The following is a 24344-nucleotide window of genomic DNA, read 5'->3' on the forward strand; positions in this document are numbered from 1 at the left end:
CTGCAAAGAATGATATGTATGAATGTAAATGAAGTGTTTAGTCTTGTATATTCTTAGGTCGATCATCCCTGAGATGTGTAGTTAATTGAAACCCAACCACCAGAGAACACCGGTATCCACGATCTATATTCGTATAAAAGTAATTGCCTTTACTAGGAATTGAACCTTAAAACTCTCGACTTCAAAATTAGCTGATTGAAAAATATAGTTAAAAGAAGAGACAGACTTACAGGCCACATACTAAGGCATCATGGAATAGTCACTTTAATATTGGAAGGACAGGTAGAAGGGAAAAATTGTGTAGGCAGGCCACGTTTGGAATATGTAAAACAAATTGTTAGAGATGTAGGATGTAGAGGGTATACTGAAATGAAACGACTAGCACTAGATAGGGAATCTTGGAGAGCTGCATCAAACCAGTCAAATGACTGAAGACAAAAAAAAACAAAAAAAACGACGATGTACTAGCTTCAAACTTATATGATAAAAATCATTTAAACAAGGTAAGAGAAGTGGGAGAGGAATTATTTTATTCAGACCAGTGGTTCCCAAACCTTTCCTAATCGCGGCGCCCTTTTTCAATTAAAATTTTTTCATGATGTCCTACCCTAAGTAAAAGTATGACTACTCGTACGTAAGAGACAAAAATAAATAAAACACGTGTATCTTCATTATTTTTTTACTTTATTAACATTAGATTAATAATTATAAATGTCTTGGTTCAATTAATTATGAAGCTTTTACAATATTTTGCGGCGCCTCTGTGAAGAGGCCGCAGCCCCCCAGGGCGTCGCAGCGCATAATCTGGGAATCACTAATTTAGACCATAAGATTAAAAAGTTTAATGAAGTAATACATCTGTCGAAAGCAGATTAGCACATGCAAGTAGAACTTTCATGCGCGGAAGTAAGTCTATTAATATAAGATATAGAAATCTAAAATAGAAAGAAAGTTTTTCTAATATTTTATGGATTGTAAGGCTTTACAGTAATAAAACATGGACATTAGAAAAAAACGGCCATGAAAAAATGTAATATTACAGGAGGATTTTGAAAATAAGCTATGCTGATAAAGAAACAAAATGTAAAGCTCTTTAGACGAACGGAAGAGGAAATAAATTTTTAGCATTGTATTGTTAAGAGAGAAAAATTAAGTTGTTATGCCGTACATTAAAACATCCAGGTTTAGTTTATCGAGCGATAGAGAAACACGAAGAGGAAAAATAACACTTATATCTACATTTAAAGATATATGAAAAAAAATAAACTAGACAGGTTATTTATTCTATTGCCAAAAGGTCTTCACTAATATTAGTCAGATAGATCTGTACACGGAAGGCAAAAACTCATGATGTCACTTAATGATTACTATTGTATACCACTAGGCAGATGGTTTTAATAGATGATTTGAGCTTTACTTATAATAATAATAGTAATAAAATAATAATAATAGCTCTAAAAATAACAACAACAAGAGTTATTTAATTAACTTGCAACTTTACTTACCTGTTAAGATACATTATTTAACTTAAAATTTATTTCCAATGCAATCAACGGTTTCTTTGTTTACTTTTATCCTTTCACTTCTCATTAAAATTTATTTTTATTTATTTATTTTTAAATTTTACGAGGGAAAAATTTTCTAATCGTATACAAAAATATATATATATATTACTTTGTAAGAAGGATAATTTCCAGCAGAGTGGCTCGTTTATCAATGTATCATGTAATATAGTACGGCGTGGCGAGTTAAGTGAGTAATCATATGTATGAATGTATATATATATATATATACACGTATAATGCAGGATGTGGATTACACTAACAAGATAGGATTACACTACACAAACAAGGAAGTTACAATAAAATTAATGGATTTTGTTCTAAAAATTTTCTAGACAAATTTAATTTAAAAAATAGTTATAATTTTAAATAATTACAAGGTTCCATTAGAATAAAAACATTAAAAATATTGTAGTCATGTTTATCTGATTTATCGTGGACTAAATCTTATTTCAGTAACTAATTTTTTCAATTTTCAGATAATATCAATAAACTGAATAATAATGTTACGACAAAACAATGAAAGAGTGTTTTACTGTGATAGTTGTTATAAGTATTATATAGGTATGACTAATCATTCATGTAACTGAGGGTTAAAAACACACAAATGTCATTAAAAAAATGTAATTGATAAATCCAACTTTGCTAAAACATATTTAAATAACAAAATGAAATTTCAACAGAATAGATTCTTTTAATTTTAGAGCAGTAAAAACCATTAATGATATTATTAAACATCCACCTGTAAAGTTTAATTATTTTACTAACAAATTTTGCCACTTTTATCCCATAAATTTTACCGAATACCTTTTAGATTTTGATGAAGATTTTGGATTAAGACAATATTTTGAATTATTCTTATAACGCTTATCAAGAAAGATTAATAAAAATTTAATTTTTACAAATAATTTTTAGCATTATTGTTAATTTTTAGCATTATTGTTAGCATTTACGTTACTTTTACGTTACGTGAACCCCATAGGTGGATTTCGGGAAGCGAAACGAGTAGGAATGTAGATCCTTTTTATACAAAAAAGTGTTTCTAAAATGGTGGGCTGGCTATACTTTTTCGAATTCTATTTGTAAAACTAAACAAAACATATCCTTAGAAAAATTGATAATTTCTCCTTCGTTCTTCTTCTGACCGCCATTTTGTTATTTTTATATAATAATTTATATCTCAAGTTCGGATAAACGAGTCACATTAATATTTGGTAAGTGTCTTGGAAATAAAGTTTTAAAATTACAAAAAATTAGGACTCAAATACCTTGGCAAATTACAAAAGGGTGGTCATATTTAGTTTTCAATCCCTTATATCTACATAAATATTAGTTTTATCAAAATGTATGTTATTTTCTATAAGCCTTTATAAATAAGCCTTTTATTTTGAATAAAATTACATTTTATTTCTAAACATCGGTTAACAAATAGCTGAGATATGGCAGAAATTGATGAAATTATGTGTCTGTTTTCAAGTCCTCCACTTTACGTTCAATTCGATGAAATATTGTTTTTATTTATTTTTAATTCTAGTATTTTAATTTAATATCAAACTAAGTAATAATATTCTCACAATAATTGACCTAATAATTATATCACAAAATTACATAAATTTTCTGCAATAACTCGACAATTTTTACCCGTTTTAAAAAATTAAATGTTATTTTCTTCTAACTAAAAGCTTAATATTTTATTAAAAACATAAATTTTTATAAACTAATATTTATGTAGATATAAGGGATTGAAAAATAAGTATGACCGCCATTTTGTAATTTGTTAAGGTATTTAAGTCTTTTGATTTTTTTTCTAATTTTAAAACTTTATTACCAAAACTCTTACCAAATATTAATGTGATTCATCTATCCCAACTTGAAATATAAATTATTATATAAAAATAACAGAATGGCTGATGGAGGAGAACGAAGGAGAAATTGCGATTTTTCCTAAGGATATTTTTTGTTTAGTTTTACAAGTAGAATCCGATAAGTATAGCCAGCCCATCATTTTAGAAACATTCTGTATATACTCAAAACTTTTAAGTGGAACCAATCGTCATTTGATATATCATTTTAAAGATATCGATGAGACGAGAAAAATGATTAAATGAAAACTAAATTCAGATTGGCCAATCCAAAATGGCGACCAACAATGAATGTGTCTGTTTCAGATATTTTCTCTTCAGGAAATCTTTTCCGATAATTAAAGCTAACTCAGTATACCCCAATTTAAAGTATTCAGACTTCAGGGGCGACGGGGGGGGGGGGGGGGTCAGGAACAGCTCAAAACTGCTAAATGGAACATATTGTCATGTGATACATTGTTTTAAAGGACACTGCGAAACGAACAAAACGGTATTAAAAGAATTATATTCTTAAACGAAATTGACGCCTACAAATGTCAATTACCTTAACAAAAACTGAAAAAATTAATTATTAAAATTTTTCAAACGAGTAACACACGGGTGACGGACGGTTTTTAAATACTCAATTTTAAAATTAAATTATGTTTACTGACAAAATTAAAGCTCAACACAAAATATTTGACTGTAATTATGGTCACCTTATTTATGAAAAATAATGTCCTCGAGGTGACATCCATAAATTTGAGTTCACTTCTCTAGTCTCTTCTCGAAATCCTTCATCACACGGCCCAACATCTCTGGAGAAATGGTAACAATTTCATTAATTATGGCATTCTTTAACTAGTCCAAATTGCGGGGTTTGTGACTGTAGATACGGCTCTTGAAGTATCCCAGAGACTGATAAGTTGGGAGATCTTGGAGACCACGGAACATTGTCAAAACGTGAGATGATGTATCCAGGAAACACGCTTCAAAGAATTGGCATTGTATCGTTTGCGGTGTGTGCTGTAGCATCATCCTTTTTTTTCTTTTTTAAACCTCCGGACCCACCGTTAGGCATTCTTCAGAGAATGAGATGAATGATTTGTAGCGTGTGTGAAAATGCCATGCCTGACCGGGATTCGAACCCGGGAACCGGGACAGCATCATCCTGCTGGAACCAAACATCTTTTAAAGCGATTCTTTGTCTTCACAGTTCTGGCTGAAGAACATTTAAAGCATGCGAATGTTCAAGCCGAATTAATAGTGACATTAACATCATTTTCTTAAAAAAATACGGTCTGATAATGCCAAAAGAGTTAACAGCGCATCAAACTGTCACTCATTGAAAGTGTAGAAATCGCTGGTGAATGATGTGGCGATGTTCAGGAACCCAGTAATGCTGGTTTTGCTTATTTACAGTCCCGTTCAGATGAAAACGAGTTTCATCACTCATTACTAATAGTTCATTTTCATTCAATCCCAAAATTACTTGAAATCTGTAAGCAAAGCCCTTGTGTGCAGTAAAATCTGTCACTTATAACTGTTGCACAATAAGAATTTTGAACATATGGAAACTTAATTCTTTATGTAAACAGATTCACGATTGTATGTATATAATCATATGAAAAAATTTAATTTAAATCAAAAGGAAGTCGATGATTTTGTTAATTCCACACACACACATTAGAGAAAAATATCCGAAGCTACGTAGAGATTGTTAAGTGTTTACGAGTATTAAACTTGTTTATTTATATAGGTAAACCTGAGAAAGAAGCAGATCTTCAAGATGTTAAGGCTGAGCAATTCCAAAATTATATAATGAATTTAACAAAGTCAGGCAGTATAGAAACCAAGCAAAGAAGAAGGTATTTAGAAGGTCTAAATCAATCAATAGTAATAAAATAATAATAATTTCAGTGTACTATTTTATCGACATATTGATTATAAGAGGAAAAGATAATATAGGAATAACATTTGAAATAAGTACTTCAAAAGGAATTCTAAGAAAAGATTCTCGCTGTATTCAGGCCTCGAACAAATTATAAATAAATAAAAAATTCAGGGGTTTTGACTCTAGTTTGTATAATGTTAGAAATAAAATATATGTTGGAGTTAAAAGAACCAGATAAAATACTGGTAAGATTATATATGTTGTAAGCGTATCGTGTAATAGTATAGATTTTAAAGACAATAAACTCTTACAATTGAAAAATACGGCATTCTGTTACTTTTAAAAGTTAATTAATGTTGATTAGTTAATTTACCAAATAAATTATTAAATATCTTAAAATAGGTTTAATTTTGTCCTGACAAATAATGGAGTAATTCGATGTGTTATTATTTTTTAGAGGGTATTATTTTAGTAAATAGATAAAAATAATTAACTATGTTAAGAATTTGTAAACGATCGATCTAGATCGTTTTGTTAAACGTTCCGATTACGTTTTATCAAGTTTAATTATGATCGTTTGACGAAGGTTTTACTAAGGACCTGAAACGTCAGTTTCCGTTTTTTAAGTCTGCTGTTCAATACATTAGATATTAAGAATAATGTATCTGATTATCACTAGGAAAAATAATAAAAACAAACTACTTACAGATTATTAATACCAACAGAATTTAATAATTTATTAATGTTAAAGTTTAAAAATGATCGATTAAATATGTCTCACTTTTTTTTTATCATTTGATTACGTTTTTATTAAGATTCATTACGGTCGTTTGAGGTTTTATATACGTTTATTTAACGTTGTTTAAATGTTGGTTTAGCGTTAACTCGTCTAACTAACACAGATCTAGTGGTTATGTCGTCATCGCAAATCAGCTGATTTCGAAGTCGAAAGTTCTAAGGTTCAAATCCTAGTAAATGCAGTTACTTTTAAACGAATTTGAATATTAGATTGTGTATACCGGTGTTCTCTGGTGATTGGGTTTCAATTATCCACACATCTCAGGAATGGTCGACCTAAGACCTAAGACAGCAGACCTAAGTCTGCTGTTCAATACATTAGATATTAAGAATAATATATCTGATTTATCACTAGAAAAAATAATAAAAACTAACTACTTACAGATTATTAATACCAACAGAATTTAATAATTTATTAATGTTAAAGTTTAAAAATGATCGATTAAATATGTCTCACTTTTTTTTTATCATTTGATTACGTTTTTATTAAGATTCATTACGGTCGTTTGGGGTTTTATAAACGTTTATTTAACGTTGTTTAAATGTTGGTTTAGCGTTAACTCGTCTAACTAATACAGATCTAGTGGTTATGTCGTCATCGCAAATCAGCTGATTTCGAAGTCGAAAGTTCTAATGTTAAAATCCTAGTAAATGCAGTTACTTTTAAACGAATTTGAATATTAGATTGTGTATACCGGTGTTCTCTGGTGATTGGGTTTCAATTATCCACACATCTCAGGAATGGTCGACCTAAGACTGTGCAAGACTACACTTCATTTACATTCATACATATCATCCTCATTGATCCTCTGAAGTAATACTTTTCGGTGGTTCCAGAGGCTAAACTAAAAAAGAAAATAAGTTGTAACTCAGATCCTTGTGCCAAATACTTAAAGCTTTTACTTTAAGTTCAAGTACAATTTTTGTCAAACTCACAAATTTTATGTACTGTATTAGAATTACGTTATCGTTAAAATGTACAGAAAAACTTATGTATTTTGTTTTAGTTATGTTTTTAGATAATGTACTTGCTGCAAGCCAATCATTTATGTTAATTAAACAATTAAAAATTCTTGGTTACTTATGTTATTTCGTATTAAACTATCATTTTTATTTCAACCTTTCTTTTTCTTATTTTTAAATACCGATTAGAAACTTTTACAGGTAAAATTTTGAGGGATATTTTTGAGTACCCGAAATAACTTTATCTTGTTCTTTTTCCTTTGCGGAAAAGTAGCAAAAAGATTTTAAGAGAATTTGGCCTTTCTTTTGAATCAATCGTAAAAGTAAAAAATAAACGAAAACAGAAAAATAAAAAATAAAAAATAATAAAAACCAAAGAAAAAGTGAAAAATACATACACCTAAACTATCTAATAATTTGTATTTCGAATAATTTAAATCCAAACAAGATTTAAAGTATTATAGATGTTTTTCGAGTTTTACTAATTCTGTTTCTATTTTAATTAATTCGTCTAATATATTATTTATATCTAGTTCTAATTTATTATTCTAATAGATAATCAAATTTATTATTCAGTTCCTTTTACATCTTCTATTTTTTCTACAACAGCTGTTTAAAATAGTTCCATCTTTTTTATTAATTCCCTTATTTCTATAAACAATTTTGTATTATTTTTAGATTTTTACATTTATTTCAGTCAATACATCTTTCTTAATTTCTTTTATGCGCCACTCAATCGCAGCTTTTAATATTGTAATAAAATCGTCTTTATCTATTAATAAAGCCATTTTTATTAATTACATACTTATTGTATTTTTGTTATAAATTTTATGAAAATGTTTCAATCTTTGCAAAGAGTAATATATAATAACAACAGAAGAATATAAAATTATACGAATTATTATAATAAAAATGCTAGAAGCAAAATTTTTGTATTAGAAATAACAATATATTTCTTCCCAAGAAAAAAAAAGCAGAAATTATTTAAAAAAGCATAAAGAAAAAAAGAGATGAAAACAACGTAAATTCTTTGCCAGTTTTATCGAACATTTGTGATTTTATTTGAAATTCTTTAGATAAAAGAGATTTAGATAAAACATCAGATAACAATAATAGTCTGAATAATAATTTATAGAATAGCCAAACAGAAAATCAAGAGCATTATAAAAATAATGCATTTCTAGATAAAATTATACTTTTTACAAGCTAAAAACTCTTAGAACACGAGCCGACTATTGATTTTGTACACCCATTTACTTGTAAGTTAATCGGTTTTCACGGCAATGGAAAAACAACATTTATAGTAAACTATTTAGATATTGACACTATTGAGAATTTCGACATTATATACTGGATTTTTAGTAATGCAGATCACAAATTGTTAAAATGACTTAAATATAAAGCAAAAATAATTTTTTTTTTCACAATATTTAGAGTTTGTAAATAAAATGTATAATAGCTTAAACAATGAGAAGAAACAATTAAATATTTTCGATGATTGTATGTAAGAAATAAAAAACAAGAGATAAATATTAAAAATTAAAAACACTAAAAAAAAACGTTGCTGAAAATAGGAAAATAAAAGAAACAGATAAAGTTAAGATTGTAGAACCCTAGAGATGCATTCCTCGGTGGAAGAATTAACGAGAGTAAATTGAAAGTAATAGGTAAAAAATTGAGATACATAGATATATGCAGTTTATATCCTACGGTTTAATATTATGATTATTATCCGGTCGGTCATCCAGAGAAGATTTTTAACCCTAAGAGTTACGAAACTGAACGGTATGTGTAGTTAAATGTAAAGTACTTCCTCTAAAAATATTGGATATATATATATATAAATGGATTAATTCAAATAGACGTCGTTTGATTTTTTTATAATTTCTTGATGTTTCATGATCCCTGTACCCAAAGAGAAACAAAACTTATATTTGGTAAGATTATCATCCATCCCCCCCCCAAAAAAAAAACAACTAGTAAATAAAAAAATTTGAAAATAGAAAAAAAGATACTTTTATTAAAAATAATTATATAAAATAAACTTTATAAAAAAGATATAAACCCAAATGGATAAATCCTGATGAAAATTAAACACAAGATTACACTACTAATTTCGTTCCGTCACTTTTGAGAGGGGGAAGTTACAAAGTGCTATGTGGTAATTAATAAAATAAAAAAGAAGAAACAAATTACAGTGAATTAATTTACAAGCAACACGCTAAACCGTTAAAGTTAACAGACTAGACATTTCCTTAGTAGGCAACAAACAAGTAATTTGCTTGTACCTTAATATATTTCACTTTTTTATGCGTTAATCAATAGACATAAGGAAATGCAATCAATAAAGTAATGGAAAATATAAATACCCATTTAAACTCAAACTACACTTTTTTATTTTAAATCATAAATTTTATTACACAAAAAAATCTCCTAGATGAAGTACTTCAATAAACAAAGATCTAGAAGGTCCAAGAAAAAATAATAAGAAATAAATGAACCGACAAAAAAGAAAAAAAGAATAAAGTTAATGACACTTCCTTAGCTACTGGAGTACAATATCTTCTCGAATAAAAGAATTTAAAAAATACAAAAAGTGTTTCTTAAACACTACACTGTATATCCCTATAATAATAAATAACTATAATTATGTAACAATTTCAGACAGGTAAGACCTTAAAACTGAAAACCAAACCACAAATTTAATATCATTTTTAGATATATACCTCTCTCTCTTTTTCTGTTTAGCCTCCGGAACCATCATAAGGTATTACGTCAAAGGATGATATGTATGAATGTAAATGAAGGGTGGTCTTGTACAGTCTCAGGTGGACCAATCCTAAGATGTATGGTTAATTGAAACCCAATTACAAAAGGACACCGGTATCCACGAATTAGTATTCAAATCCGTATAAAAGTAACTACTGCCTTTATGAAGATTTGAACCTTAGAACTCTCGAATTCTCATTAAGCTAATTTGCGATGATAAGTTAATTACTAGACCAACACGTTTGGTCAAATTTATTACTTATAATACATATATAAAAAATACATCAATTTTTTTTGACAGTCGTGTTTTTTTGATTTTTAATAAATTTAAAATTTGTTTTCTTATGGCAGTGTCTTGAAATTAGACATTTATTCAAACAAGTTTGATGTATTTTTATTTATAAATTTTAGATAAAATTAAAATAAAATGCTTTTTTCCTTAATATTTGACATCTAAAGCTTATATTTTATTACAACTTTCTTCTCCTTTCAAACTGATATACAAAAAACAGATTTATTAATACGCATCAGAATACCATATAGTAACTGTTTAGATAAAAAAGAGAGCTTCCAGAGTAAGGCAAAGGATATGTCTTAAATAAGGTGTTTAAAGTAAATCTTAAACCTACCTGCTGTTTATGAGTTAATTTTCTGGTGATTACAAAAAAAAAAACAGTTGTATTATAAATTGATTTATTTACCTTGCTATTATTTTTTTAAGTAGAATAAAATTTAAAATTCACCTATATATTGTATTGGTAGAGAAACTTCTAGAATAAGAAACAAGTAGAAAATGAATAACGAAAAATCTAGAAGAAACAACAAAGAAATTTGTTTTAAAAAGAATTTATAGAAAAGTGTACAAGGTCCGGAGAGTAGTAATCATTATGTTTGAATGAAAAAAAGGGTGGGTCGGCTATTGTTAGTACAACTTGAAGCCCTAGGCCCGGAGCTATTTACATAGACGAGGACCAGTGAACCTCAATTATAGTTTGCGAGGACAGCATCCGGGATCATTCGGACCGAGTGTGCGGTAACAAATGATGGAAGAGTGGGTTACGAGTAATCCTTATTGGGATAGAGTTGTTGGCTGCAGTAAAGTACGACAAACTAAACCCACCGAGTTGGTCTAGTAGTCAATACATCTTCACAAATCAGCTGATTTCGAAGTCGAGAGTTCCAACGTTCAAATCCTAGTAAAGGCAGTTACTTTTATACGGATTTGAATACTAAATTGTGGCCGGTGTTCTTTGGTGGTTGGGTTTCAATTAACCACATATCTTAGAAATGGTCGACCTGAGACTATAAAAGACTACGCTTTACTTACACTCATACATATCATCGTCATTCATCCTCTGAGGTAATACCTGACGGTGATTCCGGGAGGCTAAACAGGGAAAAAACACCAAAGAACACCGCTATTCACGATCTACTATTCAAATCTGTATAAAAAATTAGATATACACCTGAGTTTGAGTTGCTTGCTATCTTTTTCAAAGACATTAAAAAACCTTTACTCCATATAAATACTTTAAAATTAAATCAGTTTAGATGAGATCTAATTACTCGTATAATCTAGCAAAAAATCTTAGAAAACTAAGATACATACAAAAAAAATCACAAACCCCCTTGTTTAAAAAAAGGGAAAAATTAGTTTCAGTTTTTCTGTTAATTTCGACTTTTATATGTTTTTGCGTTAAGGTTTCAATATTTTATATTAAGAAAGAAAAAATATATCGAAATAGGCGGTTTGGTAACATACACGAATTAAACGTACATAAAAATACATAGAAGTAAAATTAATATTTTTTAATGAGTCAAAAACAATATATTCGCCGAGTGACAAACGGTTTGGTGGAGTGGTAGCATCTCGGCTTTTCATCCAGTTGTCCCGGGTTCAAATCCCGATCAGAAATGACATTTTTCTTACGCTACAACGTTCCATTTTCATATTCGCCTGAACAAACCTCTCAAAGCTTCTGTGATAAATAAATTCATCAATAATAAAAGTACAATAATATAAATGACTAAATATATGTAAATCACTGAGAAAGAAGAAACTCAACTACTGAAGGGTCCAGAATAAACAAAGGAGAACCATATGTTTTGGAAATGTAATTTATCTATTAAGGTAAAACAAGAACAAGGAGACAGGATTTCTACCGATATTTGTTTTCTTCAGATAAATTTCGATTTAAACTACAGATAAGTAAACTACAAAAGTATACAACAGTATTTATTAAGTTTTAAATTAAGAAAAAAAATTATTAAATCTGTTAAATCATGGGAAAAGTAATTTCTTCGTGCACCGGCACGAAGAAATTATATATACATGAAAATGAATAAAATTTTATAAGGATAATCAATCTAAATTACGTATTCTGTCATACATAAAAAATCTGATGTGGACACCACATGACTTACTTGTACACATATTAAATTACATATAATTTTTTTATTTTTTTAAAATTAAAATTACGAAAAATGTTATTTCGTTAATAACTTCTGATATTGTTTTATTTTGTATTGTTATTGAATTATTGTTTATCGTAAAAAAAATTTACAATCAGAGGTTAATAATTATTAATAAAAAAAAATGTTATAAAAAAAGGAGATAAAGTCTGATTCGAACGGATGTGCCTCCCCTTCTAAGATCCAAATACTTCATTAATTAAAATTTCATTTGGCTATAACTCTGGAACCAATGAAAATAATTACCACTTATGATATATCGTTGAAAAGCTCTCAATGACGGCTTATTACTGCAATTAAGAAAAAGTGCAAAATCCAATTTGTTTTGGATATTGGGTTTTTTGGACCAATTTTGGTTCAGTCAATTGCAGTTGAAAGAGAGGGTGCAGAACTAGATGTTACAACAGTCCTAAATTCAAAATTTCAAAATTTACAGCTAATCGTTTTTGAGTTACACGAGATACATACGTACTTACAGACGTCACGCCGAAACTAGTCAAAATGGATTCAGGGGTGTCAAAATCCGTTGAAATCCAAAAACCGAAATTTTTCGTGATCACAATACTTTCTTTACTTCGTACAAGGAAGTAAAGAAATTTAGTTTTTCGACACTGAATTTTGTGTTTTATTTTGGGATATCTTAAAAACTACTAGTTACAGTTATAGTTCTGGGACCTGTTTTATCCTATTTCCCAGCTTAAATTTCACATGAAACCACCAACTTTACAAAAATTACAATAGAGTTTTTTTTTATCAGAAGAAATAAAATCCGGACGAAATCTTTCGCTAGCCGTAACTCGAAAACAAAACGTTTCAAGACCTATGTTTATATGAACTTATTCCATTATTTTCACCAGTAAACCATGTTCTTAGACTTTTTCCGTTTCTTTGTTGAACGCACTGTATATCACTGAATCAATTTTATTAATACAAACGACGTTATGATCTCCTTCAAAGTTTTTCATAGAAGCAAGAGCTATTACAAAAAATGAATCGACGTATCGTAGGATACGTCAAATTTTTTCATAGTTTATAAAAATAAAATAAAGCAAGAAAATTATTTTTAATAAATCTAATTTGATGGCATCGCCTTCAGATATTTTTGAAATGTGATACAACAACCTAAATTTAAACAGACCCAGTATTGTATCAATTTCTAAGTTTGATTAAAAGTAGTTCACCTATGATGACATATAAAACGAGGGACAGTTATTAACATTAAATTATATATATATATATATATATATATATATATAGATGACAACTTGTTTTGCACTCAAAGTTATATAATAAATAAATTAATTGTATTTTATGTCCTTACGATCCAAGAAATTTAATGAATAAATAATATAAGAAAAAATTGTATTTAAACTTCATATTAAGTTTACGTCAAGATAATATTAACGGAAACCGTAAATCATTTTGACAAATAGCCAATTATTATAAATAATAATAACAATGTATTTTTAACATTATTTACATACAAAAAATTCTGAATTATAATATTATATAGATGATTTAAAACCAGCATCTAGAATAAGATAGATAAAAAAAATGTGTTAAGAAAATAAAAACATAAAATGGAAAAGAAATTTGTCGGTAATAAATCTGTTTATTTATTTGCAAGAAAAGCAAAAATATTCCCAGTTTGATAAACGATCAGGAAAAGAAAAAAAGAAAAAAAAGATAAGTACAGGATACAACATATAAAATATTATAGTTTATGTCTATGGACGAATTAATATTTTTACACGCGTCATAAACTCACGTCAAAATGTTCAAGTTATATTACTTAAAATGTAGGTCTGTCAATCTATATCAGAGGAAGAAATAAAGAATGATACAAATATAGAAAATTCAAGCTGGTAGTGAAAGCGACTGTTTCGATAAAGGCAGAAAAGGGTGAACTTGCATAGGAACTGGACATATAATGCAAATTTCAATTAAGTGTTAATAATGATAGCAATAATAATAATAACTATGTTAGTACATTCAACAATGAAAACAATTGTACAAAAAAAAAGAATTTGAAGATTCTAAATTCAAAGTGTTTCAAAATGAATATCGGGACTTTAAAGTTATGTAATATTTATTAACTTTTACTTACATTGATAAATTATATTTGAATGAAAGACCGACTTAAACAGTTTTACTTGTAAGTATTTAATATGAGCATCATTCGTCTCATGGCACACATCTAGCCGATAGGAGAAGTTCACCACATACTTTAATCATCAATTCTGGCGTAATCGATGCGAAAGTTGCTCCAATCCTGTATCTCAAGTAGGGTAGATCAGCTGAGAACTGTGGCACACACACTTGATCCTCATAAACCCCCAAATAAAAAAATCACACGGAGTCAGATCGGGTGAAAGTAAAGTCGAAGGCAAACAAGCCCTGTCTTCGGTGAGCGATGGAGTGGTCGGGGAGAATTTCATTCAACCGATCACGTGCAGCGTTATGCCGGTGAGGCGGTGCACCATCTTGTTCCCAGATGAAGTTCTGTGGTTCGTATTGAAGTCGAGGAAAGATTTCCTAGGACGGATTCTCTAGGACTACGTACAAAAGATTCATAGATGTTCAACATTGTCTTCAGATACACTTGTTCGTTCTGTACTCTTCTTCCCTTTACAAATACAGCTAGTAGTTTCTGATTGTTTATACTATCTACGAGTGTTATTGACATTCAAGAGGCAGAACGGAACTTCAAACGGACAAATTGAACGGTAATTAAACTTCAAACTTCAAATTGAACATTGAACGGTAATTACAGATTCACACTTTGAAAACTTCAAAACACAGAACGCTTTCTGATGAGGGTCTCCATTTTTGCTACTAGCGCTTTCAAGCGGAAGGTACTAGAAATAGTTTATTAGCTTACACGCACCTACAACCGTTTGAGTTTTTCTCTTATTTCATATATAATTAATCAATGTACGTGTAACTTGAGAAACATTACGTAACTCTAAAATCCTAATATTCATTTTGAAACACTCTGTGTTATACAAAAATGAATTGTACATCTAATTTATACAATATATATTCACGCACTACTTAATTTTTTTTAGTTTAAAAATACACCTAAATTTAAATTATCGTTTTTGCAACCTTTACTGATTGAATTATTTAAACTAATTACATAATAATGAATTACAACTAATAAAATATGAAAATTGTAATACATTAAACCTGCATAAATAAAAGTAATTAGATTATTATGGTTGTTCTACTAGATGGGTGTAAATGTTTTCAGTTTCGGTAGTATTGGAGTCTTGATCTTCTTCAACACAAGCTTTTATTTTCATTGTACACACTATACATGCTAGGCTTATCCCGGAACGTGATATTGGGAAACAACTCATCGGGTTGATCTAGTGGTGAGCTCGTCATTGTAAATCAGCTGATTTCTCGTTATCGAAATCAGCCGGTCGAGAATTTTAAGGTTAAAATCAAAGTAAAGGCTTTGATACTTTTATACGGATTCGGTGGCGTTCCTTGCTGGTTGACCGTTCCTGAATGGAATGGTCGACTTGAGACTGTACAACACTACGCTTCATTTATATTCATTCATATCCTGATTCATTCTCTGAAGTAATACCTTAGGGTGGTTTCGGTGGCTAAACAAAAAAAGAAAGAAAGTTATATTGGGTAAGGAAAGGGATGGAAATAATAGAAGTAATTTTCTAGAGTGATCTTTTATTACCTGTTATTCTTGTTAATCATAATAACAGCTAGTTCTGAAAGAACTAAGCGAGCGAAAAAACAGACTTCTTGTGCTCGGTGGTCTTGTAGCGCCTGTTTCTCTTTTCATAAATAGATTGATGGACCTAGAAACTCCAGCGAATATCAAACAAAAAAAAAAAATCAAAAAGAAAATAAAAACTCAATTTTCACATTTAAAACTTAAAGAAATATCTATTTGGTTACATTTTGTTAGAAAAGGTCTCTACTCTATTAGGGTGCCCTACACCAACCATAGCATAAAAGAATAAATAAACTTCCAATTAAAATATGCTATACGCGTATTTATATATATATATATATATATATATATACGCGTTCGCGCGCACACACACATACACACACAAAATTTCCGTAAATTTTAACGATTATCCTTTATTCGTTAAATTTCAAATATCTTGGATTATCCAATTAATTTTTTCTTAAGTTTTTCGAACACGCTGATTACTGATTGGTATAGTTTCACCACAAACAACAAAGCATGTTTCCAATACTCTTAAGTTAGTTTGATTGGAATAAGCTGAAATATTAATTTTATAATCTTCATTTGGCATCATAGGAACTCTGAATAGAACTACCGTCGTAAACGTATTTTAGTTGGTATGTATCCTGTAACACAATTTTTTATAAACGTATTACCTCAGACAGATTCAATGAAATTAAAATAACAAATCTAAAATTAATTGCTTATTTCAGTAACTAAATATCATAATTTATATTTATAAAAGAATTGATAAAAAAAAAATATGAATACGATAAAAGAATAAAGTAATAAATAAAAAAATAATACAGAATATACACAGAGTGTACCAGGAAGTTCTCCAGGTACTTTCACAACCTATTCTACTCCTGAAAAAAATCGAAAATGTACATACAAACATTTCTTTAAATGCTTCGTCTGCGAGTTACGTCTAATGAAACATTTCGCTCGGATTTCAGCTAACCTGGTGTAAGAGGTCGTACTGAAATTTTTAGGACGTTAATTAAGGAGTCTTTGTTTTATTTAACTTATCTTACAGCATTTTGTTCAAAATTAAATTTTCTACAAATTTTTGTTTAAAATTTTTATGTTTTTGTTACGCATTTAACAAGTTACTGTACATCGAACATAAAAAACAGGGTTTTTACTCCAATTTATTAGTTTTCACCTCAAATTTCTCAAAACGTACAGCAGATACGATTCTAGAATTATTTTATTGAATTTTTCAGATTAAAATCTATAAGAACTCATTATCTGTGCTCCTTAATTAATGTCCTAAAAATTTCAGTTTGACCTCATTTCACCGGGGTAGGTGAAATCCGAGCAAAATATTTCACTAGCCGTAACTCACAAACTAAGCGTTTTATGAAATATATTTATATGAACGTTTCCATTATTTTCACGAGTAGAATAGTTAAAAAAGCCCCGGAAGAACTTCGTTATGTACTCTGTATATCTGTACATAAGGTATTATACCTTTAAAAACTATAGGGGCGTCTTATAATCAAAGGCAAACGTTCTTACTGGACACTACAACAGAATTAAGAATGCGATTGTAAAACAATATTCAAACTCCCAAAAAATTAAAATTGTTAAAGTTTCGGCGAGAGTTTCCCGTCAATTGAAAACATCAAAAATCGAAAATCAAGAATTTATTTATTTATAGTTCTTCAAAAAGGCATTATTCGAATCAAAAAGGTACAGATATGTATGAAAGGTGAGATAATAATTGTTTTTATCTCTTTCCTACTTCATTTTCTCAAATACAACAATATACACCGTTAAATATTTTATTCCTATATATTGAATATTAAATATTCATAAATATTAAATATTTTATTCCTCTACTAATATTGTAACTAAATTATAGAACTTTTTTAATACAAAAAAAATATGAAATCATCGACAAATAATTGAAAATAAACAATTTTTTTTATAAACTTAATAACCATAATAACCATAATCATATAATAAAAAATTCGTCAAATTTTATCAAATATGTTGACTGAAAATGCGCCACGGAGGCTGGCTGCCACCAAGACTTAATGAATCAAAAATCAAACCGAAGATGTACGGTTTCAACAAGATAGAGCACTGTTCACATTGCAAGATAATCAAAGAATTTCCTTAGAAAAATGCTTGCCGGACGTTTTATTTAACAACTAGGAGACAGCTTACGGCCTGCATGGTCACCCGATCTTGCAGCATGTGATTTTTTTCTCTGAACAGGTCAGGCCAAAATCTTTAAACAGAAGCAAAGAACTCTAGATCATTTAAAAGCTACTATTCTTCAAAAAAAAAATTGTAATACCATTGGAAATAGAATGAAAAGAAAAAGTAATGATAGTGAAAGTCTACATATTAAAGACGTAAATTTAAAAAAATTAATGAAAGATATGTCAAAATAAACGGCAAAAACTGTTTTTTAAGAATATATTTAACTTTTCTTAAATTTTTTTAACGTCTAATTTATTTACATTTCAAATCGGGAAGTTATTTCTGCCATATTCTGTACTTCTCGATGGCTAATTCTTTTTGTACTTGCGACAACATTATATTTTGTTTTTCGTTTTTTTTCCTTTAGTTTCACTGAATTTTTATTGTATTGTATTTCATTTACGATAAATTTTTTTTAAAATTACACAACATAAGATAACAGATATTTCTTCTATCTTAACGTAATCTCGAATTATAGTATTCTACTTTAAAAGTTTCAACGTTTTATCCGGAAAGATTACTGTTAATCCGGAAGCTGTTTCAGCTTTTCATGAAGAATTGAAAATCACCCGTTTATATTATATATGAATACTTTTTTCTTATTTTTAAATGCCGTTTTCGACATCGGCGCAAAAGAAATAATAACAAAGTTACTACAGAATTTCACCATGACCGCGTAAAAATAACAATACTTTTGTAATAACAGTATGTTCAGCAAAGTCAACTGTCTCCAGAGATGAACGGTTCAGAATATCGTTCGTAAAACCAGACTGATGAGTGTCGGGTACAATTTACATTCGATACATGTACGATACGTTTAAGTCCTTCATTTTATCGCAGAAACATCCGATAAAATATTGTACGTGGAGCTACATCCTAAATTAAAATGTGCTAACAGAATAACAGTAACGTAAATGCATAATACGAACATACCCAGCCGTTTAGATCATTTTCCAAACTGTCGTTTCCAAAGTAAGATATAGCAGTCTTATTTATTTTCTCGAATTTCAACGGAAATTTAACTGAATTTCTACCTGTATTGTGACACATTGTTGTTACTTCATCAACTATTCATTTGTATGGACCCTGAAATTAAAAAAAAATTAAATGACGGTTAAATATAATTCAAAATATTATAAAATAATTATAACAATAATTAGAAATGTTGAAGTTAGATCCATGAATACGTTGTAAAGCTGATGGTTCAACTAACGGTTCAACCGTTCTTTTTATTATGGATCTGACAATTTATAGTTGATCTCAACCACGATAATAATATAAAATATTATTTTATGACTGTAGTATCATTCGGCAATCCATAGGGTACTGTCCTCTCCACTGTTCTGTTTTTAATATTCATTAATGACTTATGTAATGAAAATTTCAGAAGGAAATGTCTCTTTTTGCGGACGATACTGCCATAGAATATAGCTGCGATAAGTGGAAAGATATAAAAAAATACAGATGGAAGATCTCATTATTATCACAGAACAGATAAGTTCTACAATAATAAATTAGTTCTTAGTACAAGTAAACCTAATTCTATTAATTTCTTGGAGAGGAAGGAAGTGAACTTCTTTGTAAAGTATCATAAACACTCTTGCTCGTTAACACTGTGTATATGAATGTAAAAGGAACACTAATTCCACTAAATATTTAGGCTTAATTATAGATTCCGAATTAAGTTTGAAGCCTCATATATTAAAATTAAGGAAAGAATTGTTACTATACTCACATAAATTTTTACAAGTTACGACCTATTGCGATCAAAAATTTGGAATCACCGTCAGGATGTATATATATATATATATATATATATATATATATATATATATGTACGTGAAGTGTAGTCTTGTACAGTCTCAGGTTGACCATTTATGAGATGTGTGGTTAATTGAAATCTAACCACCAAAGAACACCGGTATTCATCAACGATCTAGTATTCAAATCCGTATAACAGTAACTACCTTTACTAGGACTTGAACGTTGGAACTCTCGACTTCGAAATCAGCTGATTTGCGAAGACGCATTCACTACTAGACCAACCCGGTGGGTTTAGTTTATCGTACTTAACTGAAGACAACATTATTCCAATAAGGAATACTCGTAACCCACTCTAAGCTCATTTGTTACCGTACACTCGATCCCAATGATCCCGGATGCTGTCCTCGCATTTATCGAAAACTACAATTGAAGTTCACTGGGCCTTGTCTATGTAAATAACTCCGGACCTAGGGCTTTAACTTGTACTAACAATAGCCGACCCACCCTTTTTTTCATTCAAACAATGATGACTGCTACTGTCCGGACCTTGTACACTTTTCTATAAATTCTTTTTAAAACAAATTTCTTTGTTGTTTCTTCTAGATTCTTCGTTATTCATTTTCTACCTCTTTCTTATTCTAGAAGTTTCTCTACCAATACAATATATAGGTGAATTTTAGATTTTATTCTACTTAAAAAAACAATAGCAAGGTAAGTAAATCAATTTATAATACAACTTTTTTTATAATGAAATATTTTCAGAAATTCTATTATTAAAAACAAAAAATATAAATACATAAAATACGCCTACAAATAATGCTCATTTCGATTGTTAAATAACCATCATCAGTAGTTATAAATGATATACTAAAATCAAATACAAATACAAAAAAAAGACCTTAATAAAAAAAAGCAACTTGAAAAAACCTAAAAATATACTTATAAAAGAAAACAAAAATTAAAATAAAAGTCGTATAAAATTTCAAAAAAATAAGAATAAAATAGATTTGAAAGATTTTCTCTTTTGAGTAAATTACAATATGAATGGTAACCGAAGAACACGGATAATTCAGTCATTCATAATAAATTAATAAATTTTGAATATATGATCAATAAAATATCTGTATGAAAGTAATAACTTAAAACAGTATTAGAGTGAAAAACAAGCTGACAATACAGTTGTAAGATTTTTCCGTCACGCGGCTAAAGCCGCGTTCCGCGAAAGCCTAAAACTGTGGGTTGTTTCTGATGTACGGCTTACACACATACAATTTAATTTTAAATATTTATCTTTTTATTTAAATATAATATTTTTTGTGTATTTAATTCAATGATTCTAACCAAAGCGCGAGCGCATACCGTATTTAATTCGCACGGGTGTGGCCGTACTAGCGGCGACATCTCAATTCCCCACCGAGGGGAGAAGATCCCGCCTCGTAGCGTGTCAGGTTGCTACACCACCCCCTCCGTTCCTTGCCTACTAGCGGCGACAGTCAGCATTAACTAATATAACTGCACAACTTACATATACATAAAAGAAATTTCGCTTATACGGTCGGCAGACGAGACTGGCGTAGCCTCAAGGCTTAACGCACCAGGTACCGAATAAACCGGGCGATCGAGTTTGAAACCCAGCCAGTCCGATTATTTTTTAAAATTTTAAATATTATTAATTTATTTAATTCTATCGGTCACCTGTAACGTCCCAACATAGCAGACGACTACAACAGCATTATTTTTTTGGGATGGAGGTGCGATTTTGCAAAAATGTTTTTTTGCAAATATTGTTTTTTAATCTTTAACAAATGTGCCTAAGAAAAATAAGACCTTAATCGTGCGAAATCTCGAAATACTAAGGGTTACCTTGATTTACAGCCTCGTCCCCTTGACCTTTTAAGTTGAAAATGTAATGGCATCAATGCCCCATATATAGAAGTAATCTGACCATTTTTTGTAAAAATCGGTCCAGTAGTTCTGGAGATATAAGATTATTTAGAGGCCAACACTGAGCTCACGTACATACGAACATTAACATCCGGAAAATTTCAATCGGGTTTTTGGGTTCCTTAGTAGTCAAAACGTCAAGATCCGGTGAAAAGCGCTTATGCTCAAAGTGGGCCGATTACAATACTTTCGCTTCTACAGTTATAGCTCTGCTATAGCGCTACACGGGAAAGTAAAAATAATTGTATAAATAAAAGACAATCTTCGTTTTGTGTGTTCCCTAATAATTCAAAAACTATTTAACCGATTTAGCCGAAGATCTCAGTTTATTATTATTTTTCCGGGATTTTTTGGATGATAACATAATATTAAATAACATAATAACTGTCTGAGGAAGTAGATATTGATAAATAACGATCGATGTAGACAATGACAATCGATATATAGAACATTAAATTTAGTAAAAGAAGTTTTAGATTAATTATTTACATGATTTTTTTAATGATTATACAGTAGTAAGATTGGTGAGATTTGAACTGTGGTAAACGTTCTGGCAGTAACTAAGCATTGCTGGGTCCACTAGCATAAATAAATAAAGCGGTAACTGTTTTTGATTCAAAAATAATGCAATACTAACCCGTTCTAACGCGGTACATAATAACGCATGTAAAAGGATGGCCTCCAAACAAAAGTGTTATCAGATTAAAAAAAAATCTTTCTACGTTTTTAGTAGGCTATAGGGGTCGCATATTAATTCCGTGTATGTATTTAGTAATAAATTGAATTAAATAAATAAATATGCTAATAACATTTAGCTCTGTGAAATTACACGTATCTGTAACGTATAAACAGGAAGAAAAAACATAAAATAACGATATCAAAGACTTATGTTGACTTAATCTTTTTCGTTGCCTGTACTTAATTTTTAAGTTATGTTACCGCATGACAGCGTTCAATACATTACATATTTTATTATCTGATTTTATTCCATTGGAAATATTTCACATCCGGTAAAAATAAAAGATTCTATGCGCTCACGTAAATAAATACTTCTCATTTATTCAACAATTATTAAATTAAAAGTACGGTTTTGTAAAGTTTTTGAGTTGTGAAATCAAAAAAAAAAAATATCTGCAGACATCTTTTTTCTTTAAAATTTCCGTTTTTAAAGTTTTTATTTTTTAATCTTTTGTTTATGTTAAATTAGATTAGTAAGCAATATAAGTAACAAAACCATGAACAGTATAGTTTTTCCAACGTTTAGTTCATGTTCTGATTGTTCCTTACTCAATTTTAATTTCTTTTTTTATAACTTTTATTTTCTCGTCTAGCGCTGTAGCACAGCTATAGCTTTAGAAGAGAAAGTAATATGTAATTGGTCCAATTTGGGTATATGCGGTTTTCACTGGATTTTGACGTTTTGACAACTAAGGAACCCAAAAAAAAAACTGGATGGAAATTTTCCGGATATTCGTATGTACGTGTATATGTTCGTTGTCGTCCTGTAAATCAGCTTATATCTCCAGAACCAATCGAGCGATTTTGACCAAACTTGATCAGATTACTTCTATACATGGGGCATTGCTACCATTAAATTTTCAACATAAAAGGTCAAGGGAATTAGCAGTAGCGCAAGGTCACCCTTCAACATTTCGAGATTTCGCCTAATTAAGGGTCTTATTTTTCTTAGGCACGTTTGTTAACAACTAAAAAATAATATTATTTCAAAAAAAATTTGCAAAATCGCACTACCATTCCAAAAAGTGCTCTAAATAAACTAGTGACTAAGTAGGTATTCTGTGTCAATAGTACTCACTCTCACCACAAGGAACGCTAGTGTAGCATCGACGTACAGGTGCTGTAGTCGCCTACTATGTTGTGACATTACAGGTGAGCGGTAGAATTAAATAAATGAATAATATTTAAAGTAGCCGCTATTACTGCCACACCCGCACGAATTAAATACGGTATGTGCGCGCGTTTTAGTTAGAATCGTTGAATTAAATAAAGGAAAAAATATTATCTTCTCTATATATAAAAGAGAATGTCCAGACTGGCTGACTCATAATCAACGTACAGGCAAAACTATTATAGGTAGAGACTTAAAATTTTCAGGGTACCTTCGTATCTTTAAGTAGGCGTGCATTACCCACCGGGTTGGTCTAGTGGTTAACGCGTCTTCCCAAATCAGCTGATTTGGAAAGTGGAGAGTTACAGCGTTCAAGCCCTAGTAAAGCCAGTTAGTTTTACATGGATTTGAATACTAGATCGTGGATACCGGTGTTCTTTGGTGGTTAGGTTTCAATTAACCACACATCTCAGGAATGGTCGAACTGAGAATGTACAAGATCATTCATTTACACTCATACATATCATCCTCTTTCATCCTCTGAAGAATT

At 29.7% G+C, this 24344-nt stretch overlaps 1 long non-coding RNA gene across 1 annotated transcript in view; it reads right to left on the reverse strand.

The window, feature by feature from the left end:
• Positions 1-19264: 19264 nt before the first annotated feature.
• The window catches only part of LOC142330152 (uncharacterized), a 345036-nt gene continuing 339956 nt past the window's right edge, over positions 19265-24344 (reverse strand). The window contains exon 7 of the long non-coding RNA XR_012757703.1: positions 19265-19323. This is a non-coding gene — a long non-coding RNA (uncharacterized LOC142330152). The remainder of the gene's footprint in view (positions 19324-24344) is intronic.

This window comes from Lycorma delicatula, chromosome 9 (genome assembly GCF_047948215.1).
Source record: "Lycorma delicatula isolate Av1 chromosome 9, ASM4794821v1, whole genome shotgun sequence".
In the NCBI taxonomy this organism is placed as follows: domain Eukaryota; kingdom Metazoa; phylum Arthropoda; class Insecta; order Hemiptera; family Fulgoridae; genus Lycorma; species Lycorma delicatula.